The sequence below is a fragment of the Dioscorea cayenensis genome, unplaced genomic scaffold, assembly GCF_009730915.1.
Source record: "Dioscorea cayenensis subsp. rotundata cultivar TDr96_F1 unplaced genomic scaffold, TDr96_F1_v2_PseudoChromosome.rev07_lg8_w22 25.fasta BLBR01001904.1, whole genome shotgun sequence".
NCBI classification, from domain to species: Eukaryota; Viridiplantae; Streptophyta; class Magnoliopsida; order Dioscoreales; family Dioscoreaceae; genus Dioscorea; species Dioscorea cayenensis.
In genome coordinates, this window is record NW_024088295.1 from 1,042 (window position 1) to 6,373 (window position 5,332).

The following is a 5,332-nucleotide window of genomic DNA, read 5'->3' on the forward strand; positions in this document are numbered from 1 at the left end:
ATGAAAACTATGTTTGGTTAAAGAAATATGTCATTGGGAATGAAAAAAATTTAACAAGAGAATATGATAAAATTACTTTTAAACTTTTGATACCCAAAAATCCGATTAATGATAAATAAATTTTTTATCTAAAGAATATTTTGAATATTATTATTAAAAATAATTATTATGATTAAATATTCACATTAAATATCTCATTTTGATTAATTATTAGTTTAATGGGAAAATTGTCATTTTACTTTTATTATTGTAATTAAATATAATAATTTTTTTTATTTTAATTTAATTTAATTTAATTATTATAGTTAATTTTATAAATTTTATTTAATTAATTATTCATAAAGTCAAAAGTGTTACTTCACTATTCATTCCTCCCTAAATAGTTCTATTCCTCTCAATTTTGGGGGTAATGCATATGCCTCTATAGTACCACTATTCATTAATACACATTCCATTCCCATTATAACAATTGATAATGATTCCACCTAATTAATCTATTAAACTCTTTTATTTATTAAAATATCTCCTATAACAGTTATATTATAAATGGGACCCACAATCAACCCATTAAACTCATACCCATTAAACTATATCTCATATTATAATTATTTAATAAAATCTTAAATGTTTTTAATAAAATAAATTTATTTAAAGGAGTGGGTCTCATGACTTTTTAATTTTAAAAAATAAAAAATAAATGGGACCCACTTATTGAGCGTTTGGTTTGGTGGCCGCCAAATACTCAATAGTCATTAAACCCTCTTTATAAAGCGTCGATTTTCATCAAACTCCCATTAAAGTTGTTCTAATGGGAGAAAATCATGAATGAAATTCCACCATGGATAATGAGAATGTGTGATATAACTAAAAAGTATGTACATACCTTACACATAATTTGTCCACATTCGTTGAGTAAAAAAAAAAATTACTAGACACTTGAGCAATCTTAACCAAGATAAACATGGCAGTAATGGTCCAAAACTCAAACCAAAATACAAACAAGATTATATGCTTAAAATTATATTTTCTATTTTTTAAAAATAAAATAAAATATATTAATATTACTTGCAAATAAAATAAAATAAAAATAATAATTTTTTATTTTAAAAAAGTGGGCCCCGCCTCCATTTCAGGAGTTCCAGTTCCCGCCAACCAAACAATGGATTTTGTGGAAGTGACTTCCCAAAACACTAGGGTTTGGTTTGGTGTGCCTTCTTCTTATTATTCTTCTCATCTTTTCTCTCCCTCCGCCCGAAAACCTAAAAATCTCACCTTTTTGGCAACGTCGTCAAAGAGATCGAAAGCCTCGTAGGTATGAATGAAGTTTGATTTGATTCCCTTCCCTTTGCCTTCCTCAGTGTGATTCAGGGATTCTAGGGCATTGTCTTATGTTTTTGTTTTTCTTTTCATGGTTGGTGATAAGATGCTTGATTTGATTTATTGTGACATTTTTCTTTTTCTTTTTTTTGTTGAATCTGTTAATTCTTCTTGGTCAACATCCAATTTGTGAGGAATTTTGTGTAGTTAATGAGAGGTAATATGTTTGATTGGGTGGTTTTTTGACATATTTCTTTGAAATACTTGAGATTTGCTATCACCTTTTCTTTTTCAAGAATTGATTTTGTTGTTTTGGGGTTTGATTGAATGTCTTTTGTGATGTTTGTCTGTGAAATAGTTAAGATGACAGGGCTTGTAGTAAACATCTGAGTAGAAGGAGATTTGCTTTGAATTATAGGATTTTTTTTTTTTATTTGAGAAAATCATTTTGTGGTCTAGGATTTTGTTTCAACCTTCCAAATTGAATTTATTTTGCTTGAATTCTTGTATCCCATATTTCTTTGAAATATTTGAGGTGTGTGTTGCCTATTGGTGCTGTGAAATAGTTAAGATGGCTAGGTTTCTACTTTCTAGTGAACATCTAACTCGTATGTATTTAGTAGTTAATGGTTTTTTGCCTGATGCTCATACTGCATGCTTCTTTGAGATTTGCATCACCAATTGCTATACATTTTTCTCTTGCAAAATATCACGTGGTAGGTTAAGCTTCTTTGTTGCTTCTTCTTAATTTAATTTAAGATGTTTGATTGATTTTTTTCCCCTAAATGGCAGGGTTTCTGGTGAAATTTTTTAATGGATCTGTGTAGCTAATGGGGGATCATACCTATTATTGAATGCTTAGATATATGACATGTTTATTTGAAATGTCTTTATATTTATGTTGCCTATTGCTATTTCAGTGGTTGAGTGTGAGATGTTTTTCAACCTATTTTTTCCCTCTCATTTCTTTGGCTGGAAGTCAACATATAAATAGTGATGATTTTGTTTATTTAATGGAAGGTAAAACTGTGATACTATGTGTACACATATTTCTTTGAAATGTTTGATATCTGTACCTCTTCTCTCACAATGTCAACTCCTATCTTATTCAGTCTTATTCACTATTTTCATGAGCTATTCTTTTGATTTTGAATTTGAGTTCAGTGTGCAGTTGATGTACAGTATTGTTATTATTATTATTTTTTGTGTGGCAATAATTCTCATAGTAGTCATTTTATGTAGTTAATTCATATCAAATGTTGGTGTATATTGAAAAAGAAACTCATACATGACTTTATTGTTATATCTTCATAGTTGGCCTCTTTGAATTCCTAAGTATCTTGACCTGATTTGGGTGCAAGTTGTGCTTCAAATTATACATGGTTTTTAACTGCATTGTTGTCATTTGACCAAAGGATATGTATTAATTATTAGATGGATGCTGCTGAAGATGCAAAAACCAAACGAATTCTTCTGGCTGCTTGTGCAGTTCTTATGGTATCTATTGTTTTTATATTACACACATTTAATGAAGATGCCGAATCAGGGGAAGAAGATACAGATATCGAAGAAAGCGATAAAATTGCCAAGTTAGGTCATGAAGATGATGAATCAGGAGAAGAAGATACAGATACTGACAAAAATGATAGCATTGCAAAGTTTGCTGAAGCACTTAAGCATGTCGCGAAGGCAATAAGAAGTAACTATGTTCATTGGACTCAAGAACTTATGGAGAAGTTACTACAGCTGGAGAATGAAGGGTATGATGAGATGATCCTAGAACGGGCTTTTGATGCTTTATACAAGAATGAAGTGAAAGCCCGGAGCTTTATGGTAAGGCCTCGTGACTGGAAATTAGAGTGGATGAGGAAATTTGTGGATGGTGAGGTGCAAAACTGATGGGAAATGGTAAGAAACTATTTTAAACTTTTGCCGTTTATTTATGGCCAAAAGTGCACTTTTGGTTCCTGAACTATACTCATTCACTTTAGTCCATAGACCAAGAATATGTCCCATTTGGTTCTTGTGGCTTTTGAATTAGGAAGAATAATGCAAGAATATTTCTTTAACTATGAAAAAAGAGTGAGTAGTTTTGGTGGCTATTCATTTTTTTATTTAATTATTGGATGATTGAAGAACCAAAATTGCAGTTATATCTTTATTTATTTTGTTCAGCTTTTTTTAACTGCAGAAATGTTGATGTTATACATATTATTTGCATTGCAGGGAAGCTGTTTTTGGATAGAGCTAGCACTTAGCAGCAGGGTTCTGTTTGAGTGAAAGGTGTTCAAGTCTTTAGAAGTTGTTTAATTTTTGTGACTTCTGAACTTGAAATGTTGCCTGTTGTTTTGGTGGTTTCTATGAAGTAATGTTTACCCTGTTTTGTTGTATGTTAGCAACTACTCTTTGGTTAATTTTTAATTCTAGAATGGCATTATTATACTAACAAGTGTGTATTAAAAGCATTTTTTTGCAAATTTTCTATATTACAGGGGTGTATTTACATGCATTGATTCAAGATGGAGAGTGTTTGCAATAATAAATAAATAAATAAATGCAATAATTCAAGCTATTGCATATCTTCAATGATCTAATCACTTGTGAACAGGAATAGTCACAAGGCAAGACGGGGACGGGGCGGGAGGCTCCCCCTACTCACTCTTCCATCTTGAGCGGGGATTCCTTGTCTCTGTCCCGGTTGGGAAGCCAAGACAAAATACCCAATTTTTTTTTTTAAATCCAATAACCTAAGTCATGAGTTTTTTTTTTTAATTTTTTTCCTTTAACTATTATACTCCTTTGGTTCTTTTTTATTTGTCATAAACCCATGTTCCTTTTTATATGTTATTTTCTATTATCAAGAAGTATTTGTTATTTTTTTTTCAAAACTACCTTAATATTCAATTCTCTTCTTGGAATTAAATATGAGAGAGAAATGTGAAGATATAAATTAGAGGTAATTTTGGAAAGATAACAAATATTTATAAAAATTTATGAAATAACTAAATTCATTGGTATGTGAGATTCGGTTATTCACGACAGATAAAAAAGAACAGAGGGAGTATATATAGCATTCCATGTCCCTAACAGGATGGATCCTCGAAGGGTGCGGGGAAATCCAGCCCACCACCAGTCCTTATAAGTGCCTAATAGGTTTGTACATTTATGTACACTCTTCATCAATATATTAATGGAATGTATGCCTCATAAAATATAAAATAAGGTAATATAATTTTTCTCATCAAATTTTTATAAATAAAATTTATTTTTATGCATAAACGGTTAGCCCAAATTAATTGTCACACTCCTCAATTTTTAACACCAACATAGAAGGGCAAGGATGACATTTCTTCATTTTTGTCATGACTTGGTGGTAGGTAGTGGTGTCAAACGGGTCGTGCCGGCTCGGGCCCGGCACAGCCCGGCATGAGTTGGGTTGTGCTTGGCCCAAGCAACGTACCGTGTTGGGCTAGGGGTTTGCGGTCCGCGGGCCGGCATGGCCCGTGGCTCGCTTCGGGCCAACATGGCCCGGCACGCCAAATGTAAGTTTTTTTTTCTTTTTTTAAAAAAAATTATTAGTATATTTTTTTGTTTTTTTAGACAATAATTCTATGTTTTTTTGAATTTTAGGATATTTTTTTTATATTTTTTAGCAATTTTAGGGTATTTTTTATATTTTTGGGGTTTAAAATAAAAAATATAAATATAATATAATTGGACCGGGCCACGTGCTGGGCCGACCTTGGTGGTTGGTGGGTTAGCACCGGCCCGGCATGATTTCTAGACGGGCTGTGCCGACCCGAGCATGCATAGTGCATGGCCCGTTGTGGGCCCGGGCCGTGCCAGGCCGGCCGGTCCGTTTGACACCACTAGTGGTAAGTGGAAAGAGTTAGTGGGGGAATATTTTATATTATTTGGGGATAGGTGCCACCTACCCCATCAATGTGAGCCTTTGGATCAAAATGATCATAACCCTTGGTTTGTTAGGTGAAGGGCTATATAAACCCCTTATGAT

At 32.5% G+C, this 5,332-nt stretch overlaps 1 long non-coding RNA gene across 1 annotated transcript; it reads left to right on the forward strand.

Moving 5' to 3' along the window:
- Nucleotides 1–1,195: 1,195 nt before the first annotated feature.
- On the forward strand, nucleotides 1,196–3,555 carry LOC120257139. Its single transcript, XR_005535541.1, has 3 exons — nucleotides 1,196–1,312; nucleotides 2,752–3,225; nucleotides 3,544–3,555. It is a non-coding gene; the product is annotated as an uncharacterized LOC120257139 (long non-coding RNA).
- Nucleotides 3,556–5,332: the final 1,777 nt, after the last annotated feature.